Source organism: Cupressus sempervirens, chromosome 6 (genome assembly GCF_028749045.1).
Source record: "Cupressus sempervirens isolate cs-2001-9-10 chromosome 6, ASM2874904v1, whole genome shotgun sequence".
Classification (NCBI taxonomy): Eukaryota; Viridiplantae; Streptophyta; class Pinopsida; order Cupressales; family Cupressaceae; genus Cupressus; species Cupressus sempervirens.
The window spans coordinates 86439071-86459077 of record NC_143123.1 but is presented as its reverse complement, the minus strand read 5'-3'; positions in this window follow the sequence as shown (position 1 = coordinate 86459077).

Below are 20007 nucleotides of genomic sequence, written 5' to 3'. Positions count from 1 at the left end.
AAAGGATATTATGGAAGAGATGGCCTCCTTTTTTTCTTCTTTAATGTCAGTTGATCCCAACATTGATCCTACTCACCAGGCCAAAATTTTAAAGGTAATCCCTCCTTTAATTACTGAGGAACAAAATAAATTGTTAGGTTCCATTCCTAAGGAAGAAGAAATCTTAAAAGCTGTCTGCTCCTTAGGAGGAGACAAATCACTAGGACTAGATGGTTTTCCCATGTTCTTTTTCTAGAAGTCATGGAAGCTGGTTGGAAAAGATGTTTGTGATGCTGTCAAGGAATTGTTTGGGGCAAGAAGAATGCTAAAGAAAATTAAATCTACTTTCCTATGTCTGATTCCCAAAAATACTGGGGTTGATTCTTCAGACTAGTTTAGACCGATTAGTCTCTGTAATTCCTTTTACAAGATTATGTCAAAAGTCCTAACTTCTAGGTTGTTGCCAGTGCTTCCTTCTCTCAGTGCTGTTCAACAAAATGGTTTCATCCTAGGTAGGCAAATTCTTAATTCTGTCATTGCTGCTCACAAGAATATTCACTCTTTATCATGTTCTAATAAACAGGGGTTTATCATGAAGGTTGATATTGCTAAAGCCTATGACATAGTTGAATGGACTTTTCTTGTTAAGATTTTATAGGCCTTTGGGTTTGATCATAAGATTATTGGAGCTATTTATCAGCTAATCTTGACTACTTTTGTTGTTGTCCTAGTCAATGGTTGTTCTTCTAATTTTTTTAGTCCCTCTAGAGGTTTGAGATAGGGAGATTGTTTATCCCCTATTCTTTTTGTTATTAAGGCTGATTGTTTGGGTAGATATATTGGGAAATTGGTTCAATGAGGGGTTATTAAAGGTCTATAGCCTTCTTCTCAACCTCTTACTTGTTCTCATGGTCAATTTGTTGATGATACTATTTTCATGGGTAAATCTGAAGTTAAGGAAGCTAGAAATCTCAAGCAAGCCCTTAATTTGTACTCCTCTGCCTTAGGTTAGTTGGTAAATTGGAACAAGAGTCCTTTGTTTTTTATTAACACCCCTATCCCAAGACAAAACAAAATTGCTAAAATTCTTGGGTGCTCAATTGGATCTTTTCCCTGTATTTATTTGGGTCTTCCTTTGGGTCCAAAAGCTCTTGATTCTTTTTGGGAAGATCTCATAAAGAAATTTAATAAGAAGTTGGTAGGCTAGAAGGCTAATCTTTTGAGTCAAGCTAGTAAAATTACTCTCCTTAAAGCCTGTCTCCAAAGTATTTCTACTTATGCTTTGAGTCTTTTTAGAATACCAGTGAAATTTGTAGATACTATTGATAAAATTCAAAGAAATTTTTTATGGATTGGAATTGAGGAAAAGAAGAGAATGACTCTGATTGCATAGGATCAAATTTGTAAGCCTATTAGGGATGGTGGATTGGGAATTAGGTCAATAAGAAGTATGAATAGAGATCTCTTGGTGAACAAGGTTGGAGAACTTATCATGATGATAAGGAATGGAGTACTATATGGAAACATAAGTATCTTTTTAATGCCAACTCTTTATCTGATTTCCTATCATCTCCTAATATTCTTTCTCCATCTACTATTTGGGGAGCTATTCAGGGAACTAAGAAGACTTTAGCCAAAGGTTGTTCATGAAAAATTGGAAATGGACAAAAAGTTATATTTTGGGAAGATTCTTGGTTAATGGATCATCCTCTGATTGAGGACTTTGAGGATACTACTCAAGTTGATAGATGTAAGCAAGTTTATGAGACCTTTGTGAGACAGTACTAGCATAACAACACTTGGGTTAACCTGCTTGATGTTGACCAAGGTTTTTATAATATCTAGATAATGTTGAATGCCTTTTCTTTGTATCCCCATCAGGAGGATAAGATGATATGGAATGCTGATCCTAGTGGTCATTTCAAAGTTTCTTCTGTATTCAAATTTAAGGAGAAAGGTAATCAACCTTTGTGGTCTCAAGCTTGGATAAAGGGTCTTATACCAAAACTAAATATCTTTTATTGGATTTTGCTTCAAAAAAAAATTCTTACTCAGGATAATTTGCAAAAAAGAGGCATTAATGTAGTAAATAGATGTACTTTATGTAAAGGAGGTTTTGAAGACATAGATCATTTGTTTTTGAATTGTTCTTACAGCCAACAAGTTTGGACTACTATTCTCATTTACTAGAACATAAATTGGGTCCATCAAAATAATGTTGAACTTTGTTTTAAAAGTGATGCCCTCTTAAGGATTCTGATGTAGATTTTCTATGGAAAATCACTCTTCCCCATCTCTGGTGGGGCATCTAGAAAGAAAGAAATAACATAATTTTTAGAAATAAAGAAATGCTAGGATGGGTGCTTGGAAAAAATATTGTTAGAGAAATAAAGGAAAATTTTAAGTCTTAGAGAAGATGTGATCAAGATTTTGAAATTGACTCTTCAATGCTACCCAAAGGTTCTAATTTTAAAAAAGATGACCCAAGATTGATGACTAGATGGAAGGCTCCTCCTATTGGATGGCTTAAATGGAACTTCGATAGTGTTGCTAAGGGAAATCTAGGCAGAGCAGGGTGTGGAGGTGTTTTGAGAGATCATACACATAATATAATTGATGTCATTGCAATACCCATTGGTAACTCTAATAGTCACAAAGTAGAGGCAACTACTGCTCTGTACACTATGAGACTAGTAGCTAAACTAGTTTTTCAAACTTCTGGATGGAAGGAGATTTTTTAAACATTGTCAATATGGTTAATGATAAAAATTCTATTACTTGGTCAATTGAGGCAAGTGTTATGGGAATTAAAAATTTAATGAATAAATTTGAAAAAGTGATTATTTCCCACATATTACATGAAGGTAATGTGGTGGTAGATTGGATTGCCAACTATACTGTCCAAATGGGATATAAGATGATGTGGAATGGTGACTTAAGAAGGAACATGGATCTCAAATCCCTTATTAATTATGATGCAACTCATGCAATTGTGGAAAAGATTTTCTAAGATTAGCAATTCAATGATATTTGGGAGTGGGGTTACGAACATCAGTGTTCTTTCCCTAAGGAAGTACATTTATGTGATTTTAATCTTGGCCACGCATGTATCTGTTTTAAGGTGTGCCTTAGTTGTATCAATGAATGCATGGTATTTGATTAACTCTTTTGTTCTTCATCTCCATTTGATTTTGGTTTATTGCAGCAATTTGAAATCTTTGAAAATGGGAGGAGAGCCACGAAAATAAGAGCCACAAAATTGTAAGCCTTGGAAGGCAAAAGATTTTGTATGGAAGATTTTGCAAAAGGGTAATGTAACCAATTATTTGGAGCATCTTCATGGGTTTAAACCTCATGTTACTATGATGTTCTTCAAAAATTGGATTGAAGATAGGGTTTCTCTGCATGGTGTGACTGTGCATTAAATGGGGAATTCATAGCTGAGGTGATGGGTTTTCCAATAGAAGGCATTAAGTTCAGCAAAGAAATGAGTATTTCAAATGCTGCATTCAAGAAATTTCCCAAAATAGAAGTAGACGAGAAAAACTTGGAGAAGAATGGCAGATTTCATGAACTAGGTCAAATAAAGGTCATTTGGCAGGATGTGCTCTCGTGTATTCGTGAGTATTTTATCTTAGATGGTAGAGCTAAATGTGTTCATAAATTTCACTTTGTGTTCCTTAATCACTTTAGGCACAAAGATAGGCTCTTGTTTCCTTTTTATTTAAGATTTTCTTTACTCCAAAGTTTGCAAGCTCATAGGAAAAAAGAGTTGTGCCCTATTTTGCATGAAGGGTTAATTTTACTTATTGAGGGTTACTATAAAAACAAGGCCATTGTGTCTTCTTCTAATTCTAATAAAAAGAGGGGATCTGTTAGTGAAACTTACTCTAGGAAGAGTAAGGGTGATGATGTTGTCAAGGGTAAAAGAAAGGGTCTGAAACAAGAAACCTAGCAAACTCTTGAACACAATGTGAAAGAGATTACTGAGTCTGATAACTTGAAAAATAAGAAGGAGAAAAATTTGGGGGAGGAGGAGAACATTGATGTGGGAGATTTTAGTTCTAATTTGGAAGGCTACCCAAATAGTAAAGGTGAGAGTGGAAAGGAAGATGAGGAAGAGAGTACTGAGAAAAATACATGGTCAGGTAATGTTGGTGAAGAGGAAACTCAGAGTGAGCATTCCAAGGGAACAAGGGATGGAAAAGAGGAAATGGAGAAGGAAAAGGAGGGCCCTTCTAATGCTAATGTGAGGGAAGAGGAAAGGACAGAAAAGGAGGAGTCTTTTGGCAGAGAAGAAGTGGGGAAGGAGAAGAATGAATCTCTTCAAAGGAAAACTATGCTCTCTTTTCTACATACTACAAAACTTAAGGCTGATACCTCATTGCAAGCTAACTCATGGATGTATAATGAATTAATGAGGCTCAAAAGGAAAATGGAAAAGGTGCAATAAAACTAGGATATGGACCATGCTAAGATCAGTCAGATGGAAGTGCAGGTGGGTAATATACCAGACAAACTAAAGGAATCTGAACAAAATCTTCATTTTCTAATCAAGGAAAGTGGCAATAAAATGAAGTAGGTAACTTCCAATATTTGTGTTGCTACTGCAAGTTTAGGGAAGTGTACCAATGAAGAAATTATGTCTCCACAGGGACCAAGTAAAAGTTCTAGGAAGAGCTCTAGGAAAAGGGTAGTGGAGGCTACTGGTGGTTTGGCTGCTTATACCATTTAAGGCACTGTAGAGATCTGTAAAGAGGTGGTCAAAATGATAAAAGAGTTGCAATAGCAGCTTCTAGTGTCTCTAGTTTTTGGTCTCTACTTTTAGTACTGGTCCTAGTTATTAGTATTGGTTCTGGTTATTGATCATTAATTTTGGTTTTTTCATCTAGTATTTCTCTGTTGTTAAAACTAGGTTCTAGGTCCTTGTAAAACTTGGGTTCAATTTATGGTCCTTTTTTGTGGTTTCAGGTTCATGTAAAACTTGATTTTGCTACTATTTATACTACAAGTTTCAGGTCCTTATAAAACATGGTTGTGCTTCATGGTTTATCTTTCTCTTTATTTTTAAAAGGTTTTGGGGCCCCTTTAAAACCTATTTTTACCTTAATCTAAGATTAAAAAAATATTGAAATAGTGCTCAAATAATTTGCATACATGCAAAATATTATCCAACAATTAATTTGAGCAAATAGTGACCTTATTTTAGAGTTAATTCTACATTATATGAAAAGTACAAGCCATGTATTTTCTTCATAGTCCTTAATAGCTTGGTAAACTCTTCCTCGTATTTTTTTAGTTAAACTATTAGTTCATAATACATATAGTTGAGAACCTACGTTCAGATATCAAAATTCAAAGATTGCATAGAATTCATGTTTATCTCTTGTGTTGTTGACATTTGCAAATAAAAATTGCAAGGCAGGAATCACATATCTTGAATCCTAAAATTGGGATGGCCCCTATAAGATCTAACACATTCACAAGTAGTAATTGCCAAAACTATTAGAAACAATAGTCCACCAAGATAACTGGGGGGGGGGGGGTGGGGTTGAATTATTTATCCAACAATTAAAACATTTATCTTCATTACACAAACTTAACCATTCAACCAAAGTAAACAACAACCATAATAAAGTGCACATAGACAATTACACTAGATATGTTGACTAGGGAAACCCTTGATCATAGGGAAAACCCTGGTGGGAATGATGCCCACAAGATGATGTACTAATATAAATATTCCTTGTTAGAGGATGGACCCTAGTAGGAGTCTATTACAACATTTAGTACAATGAGTACCTGTTAGGAGACTTTGAATCCCTGTTAGGAGATTCCAACCTTGTTAGGAGTTGTGCTAACCATGTTAGGAGTTGTGGTATAATGTATGCAAGAAGAGCCCACAGCCCAAACATGCAATTTCAACTACAAGAAGAGCTCATTGCTCAAACAAGTAATTAACTATTATCTTCTTCTTTCCTTTGTTCTTTCCTCTATCCTATCAATCAGACTAATCACTGTTAGACCTTGTAGACTAGGTCATGAACCTTGGATCCAAATATCAAACCTTAGATCACTCAACAAAACCTCAGCAATGAAGTTTCGTTTACTTCCATATTGTTATGCTCAACTTCATATTCTACACTCTCTGCTACTTATCATCAATTTACATCACATTCATTTGATACCATAATAAAGGAAAATGTCCCTCCTCTATACCGAGTCCATAAAAAAATTCCCTGTGTTGGTTGTTAGACCTTCTCAATTAGTTATTATAGGACCACATTAAAACACGTTCCACTTAGTGATAACCTTAATCTTTCACCTTGCAACTTGAATAAATTTTTGTATACACAATATTATGATGAGTAAGATTAGCCACATCATCCTCAACATGTCTTATTCGTGTCCTCAACCTTGATCCTCAAGATATCAACTTTGCTAAGAGATATAAAATTTTTACCAGAACATGTCTCTATTAACTCTATCTCAGAATAGACATTACTAAAACTTACATAACTTCTTCTAGGATTTTTATTTTTTCTTCTGACGTTAACTACATCTACCAGATACTTAGAAGTATCTCCCATAATCTTGGGTGGTTATAATGCTCAACTAGCTATCTATACCAACTTGATCAATGAGAAACCTAGTCATGAATGTAGCATATCATCATTGTAGTACTCCCCTATAGGAATATCATCAACATTCATGCTTCCAACCAATCTTCCAACAATCTCCCCCTTTAGCATTAATGGCAACATAGATAAAAACATCTAGTTCCAAGAATACCAACAAAAGACTATCCAGCTTCAAATCCTCTTCATCAATCATACTCCCCCATTGATATACCTCAATGTGCTCTCTATCAAACTATTATCCCCCATTGATATACCTCAATGTGCTCTCTACAAAATTGTTATTCCACATACTGTGCTTATACCAAACTTCTCCCTCAACATACTGCCAAAATTTTCCCTTAGTATAATCTTTTTCATGTCAAACTTCTCCCCCATTGACATCAATGTTAAAAGTTTCAGCAACCAACATCTCTACATCAAACTTAGTAATGACTTACTAGCTCGAGTGTCAAAAGACATTGTTCAAAAAAATATCAACAAAAGTCCTAGATGACTTTTTCCATCATAGATAATCCTCCATACAGGAAGCATCAACATTCAATTGAGACAAGCAATGGTGTTCTATTATACTAGACTGATGCACTCTTGCATCTTCTACTTTGATGCAGGAAGGGGCATAACCTAAAGCATAACTCACAAATACTCAAAAGTCTCTTTGGGAAGAGGCTTATTGAATATTTCTACAATTTTCTCTTTAGTGCTCACATACTCCAATCTGATTTCCTTTTCTGCAAATTTTTCTCTCAACATATGATACTTAATAGAAATGTGTGTAGTCCTCAAATGCAATATTGGATTCTTCTACATATTACCCATGCTTATGTTGTTACAATGTATAACAACAAGTTCATTGATCTCTATCCTTATATCCTTCAACAACTACTTCATCCAAATGACTTGATTGCAATTATTTGCTGCTACAACATACTCTACTTCTACTATACTTTGAGTTGTACAATCCTACTTCTTGATTAACCAGCAAACCAATCTTGCTCCAAGAAAGAAAGCTCCTCCAATGATGCTCTTTCTATCATCCATACTGCCTACCTAATCTACATCAGTATAAGCACTTAGAGTAAAATCATTAGATCTTTCATACCATAATCCAAACTCAGATGTTCCCTTCAAATATCTAAATATCCTTTTCACTACTACATAGTGTGCTTCTTTGCGACTAGCCTAGAATCTTGCAACAATTCCAACTACATTTAATATATCCAACCTTGTGTGAGTTAGATATTGCAAACCTTTGATCATAGATCTATACTTCTTCTGCTCAACAATAGGTGTTTCATCCTTTATAGATAATTTGTGTCCAATTACCATAGGTGTTTCAACATGTTTACATGTTTCCAAACCAAACCTTTTCAGTAAATCCTTCAAGTACTTAGTCTGAGAAATAAAAATTCCTTCTTTATTCTATACAATCTACAATCCTAAGAAATATTTCATCTCTCCTATCATACTCATTTCAAATTCTTTCTTCATTTCTTTTGCAAACTTCTTACTTTCTCAATCATTTCCTCCAAATATAATGTCATCAACAAATATTACCAAAACCATCAAACCATCATCAGTTTCTTTGCAATATAGATTACTATCTACCATACCTTTACTATATCTAAGCTTTTTCAAATGCTTGTCCAATCTTGCATACTAGAGTCTGGGTGTTTTCTTTAATCCATACAACTCTTTATTTAATCTACATAATATGTCCTTGTCATTTGTCAAAGGACATCCTATAGGCTACTCAATGTATTTCTCTTCTTGAAGTTCTCCATTTAGAAATTCTGACTTGACATCCATCTGATATACTTTGAATTTTTCCTATGTTGCATAGGCTAAGAATAATCATGTTGCTTCTACTTTAGCCACTAGAGCATAAGTCTCCTCATAATCTATTCCTTCTTGCTGTGAGTAACCTTTACATACCAATCTTGCTTTGTTTCTTACAACTTCTCCTTTCTCATTCATCTTGTTCCTAAATACCCATTTGGTTCCTATCACATTCTTTTCTGGTGGTTTGGGGACCAATTCCCATGTCTCATTCTTTTCTATTTGATCCAATTCCTCTTTCATAGCTTTCTTTCAATAATCATCTTTACATGTTTCATTTGCATTCTTAGGCTCAACTTGATATATCAAGCATAGTTCTTTATTTATTCTGCTTCTTGTCCTTACAACTTTTTCTTTGCTTCCAATGGTCTGTTTAGATGGGTGATTCTTTATCATGTTCTTTCCTGAAGTAGGAGTTGCTATCTGAACACTTGGATCTACTAAAGGTTCTGAGCTTTATTCCTGCCTTGGCTCTCCTTCATTTTTCAAATCATTTCTAGTCTCAAGAAATACCTCATCAGTCCTTGGCTTAGTAACAACATCATCATCTAAATTGTAATAAACTATTCTCTCTTGTATTTTGAATTTCTCATCAATTCTCACATTTACATGTTCCATAATAGTCTTAGTTCTCTGATTATAACATCTATACGCCTTGCTTTTCAATGAATAACCAAGAAACATACCTTCATCACTTCTAGCATCAAACTTACCAATGTCATCATCTCTCTTTATGTAACACTTACTTCCAAATATTCTGAAATACTTAACTGTAGGTGAGTGACCAAACCACAATTCATGTCTTGTTTGTGTCTTTCCTAACTTGTACTCTGTTCATAGTGTAGACTATTGTATTCACAACTTCTCTCCAAAATGTCTTGGATACATCATTTTTAGCTAATATAGCTCATGTAGCTTCTATAACTGACTTATTCCTTCTCTCTATAATACCATTCTATTCAGGGGTTCTCAGAGCTGATAGCTATCTTTTAATTCCATTTTCTTCACAAAACATGTTAAACTCATTCGAAGTAAATTCCCCTGCTTTATCTGATCTTAAATATTTAATATTCATACCAAATTCATTCTCAAATCTATTCTTGAATATCTTAAACTTGTCAAATGCCTCAGATTTCTCTTTAAAAAATGCAACCCAATCATTCTAGAAAAATCATCAACTATAATCATGAAATACCTTTCACCATAGAATCCTTTAGTCTTTGTAGGACCGCTCAGATTTGTGTGTGCAACCTCCAACTTCACTGTAGTGGTAAACTTCTTGCTAAGAAAAGAAGTTCTATTATGTTTTGCCAAAACACATTCCTTGCAAATTGTGTTAGTAGGCTTTACAATCTTCGGCAAATCTCTAACAACAAACTCTCTACTAGTCCTCACAATACTATCAAAGTTTATATGACAAAATCACTTATGCCATAACCAATTATCATCTACCTTTGCAACCAAACATGTCATTTTAGTAGGATTCAATTGAGATACATTACCTCTAGATCAGGTTCCTATTCCAATTACCTTTGCATCTTTATCTTTGATCATGCATGTCTTTTATGTGAACTGCAACTGATAACCTTTGTCTACTAGTTGTCCAACACTCAAAATATTGTGCTTTAAACCATTAACAAAGTATACATTCTCAGTGTTAGTTTTACCATCAATAGTTATAGATCCAATACCTTTTACTTGGCATGATGCATTGTTTCCAACTTTGACATTCCTCCATCCTAACTTTTGAAGTCAACAAACTTGTTCATATCACTAGTCATATGATGTGAACAAATGATGTCAATTATCCAATTAGATTTCTTCTCAACTTGTGATACCAAAGCTACATTCTCTAGAATTTCTTCTTCAATTGCCACAAATCCAATTTCATCATCACTAGCACTTAATTCTTGTTCATTAGAATAATTATCTTCATTCGCCTACAAAAATTCTCTATCTTTTCTAGGCTTATGATTTCCCTTATACTATTTCTCCCTTTTAGGACATTTAGATGCATAATGACCATATTCATCACAAGTCTAGCACTTAAGATTTTCTTACCTCCTTTTTCTCTTCTTACCAGAAGGGCTACTCCTTTACTCCTTTAATCTTCTTATCTTCTTCAAATCTATTGTTGCTAGAAAAATCTCATCTAGCACTTGTGATCCTTGATAAGTTAGGTCAAATATTCAAAGCATTGAAAGCTATCTTTGTTTTAGTCAATTCTCCAGATTGTCTTAGTTTATTCTCAACTGCTTCAAGTCTTCCAAGCAATGTCTCCTTTTTGAAATATTTGGTACAAAATATCAAAAACTGTATCATCTAAATTGCTGACTTAAATGGTGGTGTTAGAGTCTTCAATATCTTCCATATAACCTCATCATCTTCTTTGGTTCCTCCTTGAGCTTTAATACCTACAGTAATTTTTAATATCCTACCTATATATGTTCTTATAGATTCATCTTCCATCATTTTAGCATCTTGAAACACACAAATCCAATTTTGTAGCCTCAATTTCTCAGAATGAGCATCACCTTCAAAACTATCTTCCAAAGCTTTCCAAATCAAATGTGAAGTAGCAAGTGATTATACCTGATTATACTCAATTTCAAGAAGTGTAGTCAATAGTGCTTCTCTAGCTCTCATGTCACACATGAAAAGATCTCTTTTTGCCTCGGTGCAAATTTCCAAATCCTTTTCTCAATGATTGTCTTCACTAATTTTTTTCAAGATCCAATATCCTGGACCCATACACAACAAATGTGTCTTTATCTTTTCTTTTCAACTGTCATAATTTTTTCCATCAAACTTCAAACTATCTTTCCTGAACATATTTTCCATGGATCTCCCAAAGCTATTAAATTTTTTCTTCAAGGACTTGAAGCTCTAACACCAATTGTTAGAAACAATAGTCCACCAAGATAACTAGTTGGGGGGGGGGGTTGAATCAGTTATCCAACAATTAAAACATTTATCTTAATTAAACAAACTTATCCATTCAACCAAAGTAAACAACAACCATAATAAAGTGCACATAAACAATTACACCAGAAATTTTGACTAGGGAAACCCTTGATCAGAGGGAAAACCCCAATGGGAATGATGCCCACAAGATGATGTACTAATATAAATATTCCTTGTTAGAAGATGGACCCTATTAGGAGTCTATTACAACATTTAGTACAATGAGTCCCTATTAGGAGACTTTGAATCCTTTTTAGGAGATTCCAATCCTGTTAGGAGTTGTGGTATAATGTATGCTAGAAGAGCCTATGGCCCAAACATGAAATTTCAACTACAAGAAGAGCTCATTGCTCAAACAAGTAATTTATTGTTATCTTCTTCTTTTCTTTGTTCTTTCCTCAGTCCTGTCAATTGGACCAATCATTGTTAGACCTTTTAGACTAGGTCACAAACCTTAGATCCAAATACCAAACCTTGGATCACTCAACAAAACCTCAGCAATGAAGTTTCCTTCACTTCCACACTACTCTACTCAACTTTTTATTCAACACTCTCTGCTACTTATCATCAATTCACATTACATTCCTTTGATACCATGATAAAGGAAAATGTCCTTCCTTTATACCAAGTCCATAAAAAAATTCCCTAAGTTGGATATTACACCTTCTCAATTAATTATTATAGGACCACATTGCGAACATGTTACACTTAGCGATAACCTTAATCTTCCACCTTGTAACTTAAATAAATTTTCGTACACACAATATTAAGATGAGCTAGCTTAGCAACATCATCCTCAACATGTCTTCTTGATGTCCTCAACCTTGATCCTCAAGATATCAACTCTACTAAGAGATATAACAAGTTTACCAGAACATGCCTCTACAAACTCTATCTTAGAACAAACATTACCAAAACTTACATAACTTCTTCTAGGATTGTCCTTTTTGCTTTCAAAATTAATTACATATACTAGATACTCAAAAGTATCTCCCATAACCTTGGGTGGTTATAATTCTCAACTAGTCGTCCATACCAGCTTGATCTTTTTGTACCACAAAAGACTGATATGTTGGCATCAATGACAAACTCAATCATGAATGTAACATATCATCATACTAACATGCAATCATAGGCTTAATTATTAAATATATGCTTCCAACAAATCTTCCAACAAAAACATATGCCCATGTACATTACATTATAAATATTTAAAAGCATGCAGGGAATGTAGCCTATGTAATCATCTTGAATCACTTTGTTAGCCTTTAGTCTTTAATAATAGGAAAAAGAATTCATTCACTTTCTAAAAATTTCAGAGCCCAAAAGTAAGTTTAAGCATATGTATAGTTTGCAATAATAACCTAAAAATTAACTAAACTTGTTAATACAAAATTTTAGATGTGAATGACATCATACCATTGATTTGATAAGCTTTTGAATGCCACTCTAAATCGAGAAGGCATACGAAACTACATTCAATATGCATGGACAATAGGAAGTCTTGATTTGCTTGCATGATATGGACATTACCCTTGCTTATAAGAGTCAAATTTACAATTTTCATGATGGTCTATAACTTAAAATACCTAATTAAAGACCTCTAACAAAAATGAAAACCTATTGTATTTTTTCAGCTCCACATGATGTTGTATGCATATGAATTAAGATTGCATATTGAACTGTTGCTTCCTTCTACATTCCCTAAAACTAAGAGATTCACACAATTAGCTGTCATACAATTACAAGTTAATGTTGAGCTTCACTTGGTTTCAAGAATAGTTTAATATTCTCTACTAATCACATCCAACCACATGAAGGTGGAAGCTCATTCCCCCCCCTCTCACCCTGACATCTAAATTCCCCATTAACATCTAAAATTCATTCATTAAACTAATAAACTATAACATTCATGAATTATCACATGATAGAATTCATTAACACATAAGTTTCATTAGAACATTCACATGAACACTCAATATAACATAAATAAAATATCTAGAAATAAACATTAGTCATTATCAAATAAGTTACATAAACGAGAATCATTTCTTTTTTTTTTTTTTCCTTTTTTGTCCTTCCCTATATGGTTGTAGAAGCGTATCCATGTCGTCATCAATATTTCTTCTCACCCATGGATGCGATCTCACTGTCCTTTGCAAAGGTAGGTCCTCTGCATTAACAAATAAAAGGGTTAAATTTAAAAAATTTGAGAATTTAATTTTCTTAGAGAACATTGTAGTGCTCTTTACCTTGTCCAACCACATCATCTTGCCCATTGGATTGAACCTCAACACACTCATCAGGAACAACCTCTACATCCCTTGTAACTACAATATAAGATTATTTCTTAATCCCAACACATATTATAGTTAAATTTGTATCACTACACAAAATTCAATTTAAAATCTTTACTTGTATTAATAATTAAAAAATAAAAAATTGAACAAAAAATATATACCTTCAGTACTACGATGCACATTCGAATCAATGCCTCCATGGTGCTTGCTTGGTGTATTAGGATTGGCAGGTTGCAATCCAATGTAAATAATTAGTGCATATATATATATATATATATATATATATAAACAAGATAAATACTAAGAAATGTTAATCATTCATTTTAATACATATAAATATATTCACTTTAAAGTTTTAAAGAAATATATAATCATTGTTTCCTTACTTAAAACAAATATAATGACTTATATTTTTGGAAGTTAATATCAAATATAGTAATTGATAAAGTATTCAATTTAAAATAAAAATCAATTGACTTATTTACTTTATTAGTAGATACAATAGAAGAACCTTGTGCACTCATTGCTCAAAGTCGTTCAACCATGGCTATATAGCCTTGTTTGTAGGCTAATTTCTTGTCTTCTTCAAAAGTTTTTTTTAAAAACACCATGGCCTAAAACTTTTCTTGGTATCATGAATTTTTTTGGTAATCAATTTCATCAAGACTAAATTGTTTACAATTTATAAATATCTGCATACAATTTCTCATTTACTTACAATTCATGCAACAAGTTTTGAATATCCACCTGAGCCGAGCTTGTGTTGCTTGTGCTTCTATTTTCTTGCTTTGGTTTCCTTTGATGTATCAGGCAACCTATGTCAAGTTTGAAATATGTTAGATCACATAAGTATTAAGAGTAATAAGTACATAATTTCATTATTGATATTATGACATACCTTGTTTCCTTGGGTGGTACTATTTCTCTAGCATGTATTGATGGGAATATAGGGGGGTCGCTAATAACAAGGGTTGTTTTTCATTTGTGTCTTGTAGTTTTACCTAATATACTTCAAAGCTTGGCCTAATTTCTAAAGGAGCCTAATTCTTTGAAAGATGTTGGATCCAAAAAGTGTTGTCATGGCATCAATGAGTTTATCCTTTAACTCTTATTGTGTAAATTCCACCTTTTAAGAAAAGAAAAAAATTGTTAGATTCATAAATAAATTGAAGCTACCTTTTAATTTACTTGAAGAAATTTATAAAAGGAAACATGATTGTTGACACAAAAGCTTGCAACCTTTCCTAAAAGTCTTACCTAAAGGCAGTCCCGTATAACATGGAAACAATCTTGAAATTGTGGGACTTTGCGACTTGAGATTGAGTCTTTGAAGAAGGTCAGTTTCTTTATTATCCAGATGCACCTAACTCATTCTTGAGAGGAAAATGGAGAAGGAATACATGAAAGAAAAATACCTAATCTAATCTAAGAGGAGGTGACACACCAAATAATATGTTCGACCTTATCTCTTCCAAGAATGCACAGTTCACCAATACAACCTCAAAGTATACTAGTTCAATCCTTGTCAATCTAACAAACATATGTAGATCGGAAACCAATAGAATGATATAAGGAAGAGACTTCACTTTATATCATTCAAAATCCAAGTAAATAAAATCATATAGTTGATAAATGAAAAAAATACATTAACACGAGGAAAGAAGGTATTGCACAGTATAGTAATGGAAGAAAAGAGATACAACAGAGGAATATATTGACTCAGAGGCAAAAGGAAATTATAGTAGTAAAGCATAAACATACAATACTACATAATCAAAAAAAAAATATTGAATCTAAGAATGGTTACAAAATCTTCTTTTATAGTGCAAGCATAACTTAGATAACTTCTACCCTAAGGTAAAATTCAACAACTGCATTCAAGATTGCAGATAATAGCTACTGCAAATCTGGAAAAGATTTGATCATGGCACACATCCAGATACAAGAAAATCACTTCCTCACCAAAAAAATCCTTGAGAAGATAGAACAATGGCCATTAATATTCTAACTAATTAGATGGATCACTAGACAATAGTGGAGTGTTGATTTACATTTATCAAACATGGGGAATGATAAGAGTGGTTGAAGGAGATTGAAAAGATTAGATCTACCATCAAAGAGTTGTTTCCTTTGTTATCAGTACACCAAATCAGCCATGTCATCGGTCAAATGGAGTCTATCTTAGGCCTTTCTATGTAGACCAATCATCCTTTATCATTTTGCCACCCTGCTAGCATTCAACTTATTTTTCATGTTTTGCCACCCATGATCAGAACTTCGCCACCACCTTTCTTCATTAGCAATTATTACTTGCAAAATCGTGACCAACTGTAGACACTTAAAATTGTCCTTAACACTATATTAATTTATTTAATATTTACCTTGATATTATAATTGATTATTTATTAATTAATTATATTTTTCATATTCTTATGCTTATTCAATTAAATTTATTTAATTAAATAGGTTCACTTTCCTAATGTATTTAAATTTAAGTTAAATACTTCCATCCCTAATGTGTTAAATTTATTTAATGAATGATCCTCCATAAATCCCCTTTTAAATATATCTCATTTATTTAATTCACTCCATTCCATTAAATTCTCTAAACCTATAATTAAATTAAATCATATTCAATTTAGTCTTAAGCCTATCCTAAAACCTAGTCTACAACATCACTTTCATCCTTCTAAGCCTATCCTAAAACCTAGTCTACAACATCACTTTCATCCTTCTAAGCCTACCCACTTCTTAATCCCACTTATTTATCCTAAACACCTTGCTAAACCCCATTTTATTCCTAAGTGTATGCTCACATATGTGTGAGGAACCCTCACACTTCTCACACTTCTCATGCCTTCCACATCTCTTACACCTTTGTCCCCCACTCCTTCCTTCAAGTTGCTCACATATTTGTGAGCAAACTTTGAATGTTGACCATTTGCATGACTTGTCTACATGTCTCCCTTATGGAACCTATGTGGATGCCACATAGATGCCACCTCACCAAGGCCTCTCTCAAGCCTATAAATAGAGCCCTTGTCTCAAGCAGTTTCCATCTCCCTCATTTGCATTGTTATCATGCTAATTTGTTATTAGAGCTTTTGGTGATTTCTAGAGTTGCATTTGTTACTAACATTTGGTAGTTGTTAGATTTTCATCTCATTTGCATTATTAGATTAGTTTGTTTCTTGCATTTCCATAATCATATCCTTTTGAATGCTCTCAAGCATGGTTGATTCCATAGCCATTGTTTAAAACATTCTCCACTCATTTAGCATAGTATCATTTTCACATTGCATTTCATATCAAGGGATTCACATAGTGTCATTTTGGGAGAGCACACCACATTCCTCCAATCTAAAGCACACCAATAGAGCCTCTCATGGGTGCCTTTGTTGAGCTGCTTTGAGGTTGCATGAGGAATTTTCTTTTTGGTTGCATTGAGTTTCAAAACTCAAGCATAATATCAGCTTTGATATACCCATGCAACTAATGTGTGCTTGTTTACTATTGTTTCCAATAGGTTAGGTTTTTTTGCATACATTTTGGCACACCTGGTGGGATCTACATCCCTATTTTCCCTTCAAGAAATCATCAAAAAATCATAACTCGTTGTCAAAATCCACACATTGTCATTTGCACAACACGACATGTCATCTACAATCCATCATCTTCGCAGATTAGTGTTTGCACAGACTAGCATCTGTACAGATTGGCATCTCCACCCTTGCCATTTTAGCCCACTTATTTTGTCATTAAAACTAAGTTTTAGTGTCTACATTGTAGATCTTGTCATCTACGTTGTGGGTGGATTTAAAACTTGCTATAAAACCAAATGGTCATCTGTGATTGACAATTGTTGTCTGTAATCCTTGTTTCATCATCTGTGTTGTATGCTGAAGACTTTTTTCATCTACGAGTTTTAACATCTGTGAGTTTGATCTATCATCTACGTCTAACAAGTTGCCATTGGCCTGTAAACCATACACCCCCTTGTAATCTATCATCTGTGTTGTGTGGTGAGTACTTTTGTCATCTATGAGTTTTAGCATCTGCAAACCTATTTTGTCATCTACATCTAACAAAATTGTCACTGGCTTGCAAACCATACACCCTTGTACTTTTTTGTTTTCAAATTTCAACATCTACACTTTCTGTTGTTTGTGAGTTTTAGTGTTTGTGTAGTTCTGTTGTCTGTGCTTGTCATCTGTCATCTCCAATTTTTGGTAGATTAATGAAATTTTAAACACATTATTCATTGACTGGTTACTTTGCAAGGATTTCTAACAAGTGTGTATTGTAGAAAATAGACCTTGGAGGATTTAAAAACTTATAATAATTTTAATCACTTACGAAATTTGTAGTGATTTTTATAACTTGTAGGATTAAAGGGCTAATGAACTTGTATGCAATAACTACTTGTCTTTGAATGTATGCTACAAGTTAATATCTAAAATCCAAACACACTCTTGAATGCTTTAAGGTGAAAAAATTACATCCAATCTTGAATGCCTTAAGGCAAATTTACTCACATTTCACTAGAATGTATGTTTAGATAGCAAACACACTCTTGAATGCCATTAAGGAATGAACAAGCTTTTTATTGAAATGTATGTTTAGGATAGTTAAACTCAATCTTGAATGCCTTAAGGAAATTGACATGCTTTCATTGGAATGAATGTTTAGGATAGCAAAAACTCTTGAATGCCTAAGGTTAATGAAGCTTTCTATGAAACATTTGGATTTGGTGCTCAAAATGAACTCACTCAATCTTGAATGACTTAAGGGAATTGGTTTCATTTTTAGCAATTTGCTTATGTTCATGATCGATTTATTTTTGTTGATGAATCCTCGCTTTTTATTTATGTTGACAATGTTTTCAAGTTGGAAAGAACAATGTATGCTTAAACACGTGTGTCTTTAAGAGTAGATTACAAAACTTAAAGCTTGATTGGGAAAGAATGAGTGTCTTTTAACCCCGAGGCCACTTACATATTCTCTCCTCTCGCGCCTTCAAGTGCATGAGAAATAGGTGATCTTGTTTTTTTTTAGGAGGCCTACTTGGGGATTTAATCACTCCTTGGGATGACCTTAACTCCAGTGTTTTGGCAGAGTATAAGAATCGAGAGGTGAATCAAAAGACACCTCTCTTGGAAGTAAAATATTGTTAGTCTTGACTAAGCCCCAAAGAAATTTATACCCTTGGGAAGTGAATGTGGAGATTTGGGTTACTATTTCCTCCCAGCTATGTGACATTATTTTCTTTCATCTACAAATTTGGGCCTCACATACCTTGTGTATATCGAAGATAACCTTTAGATAATCTTGTACATCCTAGTGGTAGCCTTATTAGGATTATTGGTGTGTTCAGTGTGCTTGATCATTTAAACATCCAAAACCAATACCAAACATCAAACAAGTTCCAAAAATGAGTGAAATTGTGAGCTAAACTTCTAGTGAGTGAAACAATGGTAAGTGGGTCTTCTTGACTCATAATTATTTTCAAGGATTTCTATATTTGGTCTAGCTTTTGGAATTGGTTGACTTTAGTTATAGTTTGTGTTTAAAATTAGGTTTTTTTTTGTTCCTACCATGACTGAAAAAGTCAAATCTAAGAAGGTGAAATTATCCAAACCATTTGTGTACAAGGAAAGGAAAAACCTAGCACACAGTGATAAATAATTTCGATACGTTATCAAAGACATCCAGAAAGAAGAGGCTAAACAAGACCATTATAATATAATTGAGTACAATGCAAAACTTTGAAATTGGTTTGCCTTCCCTAGAGTGAACCTGAGATTTTTGTTTCCAGTAAGCGAGGACTAAGTTAACCGTATAAGTGATCACCACACCTTCATTTTCCACATCAACCCCATTTTTTAAACTTCTAGTCTTCCATTTGTAAAATTTCCTCTAAGAGAGTTTGATCATTTGAACTTGAAACTTTGGCATAAGAACACCTTCCAAGATCACAACACTAGACCTTTATCCATAAGAGAACATCTATCATAGTTGCACCCACTCATTTGGGATCACAAATCCATCTCCAAATAGTGGGTAATCAATTTTGTGTCCTATCTTGCTTAAAGATCACTTGACCATCTTTTGTAGGAGAAAGATACTTTTAGCCTATAATCACACTTTTTTTGCTAAATCAAGATCTTTTTTTTATGTTTAGATTGTTGGCCTCTTTCATCGTGTAAGGTTTAGTAGTTCTCCCTCACATTCCTCTCTTTCTTCCATAGTCTTCCACCCATTGGTTTGGTCATTATTGTATGGTACAT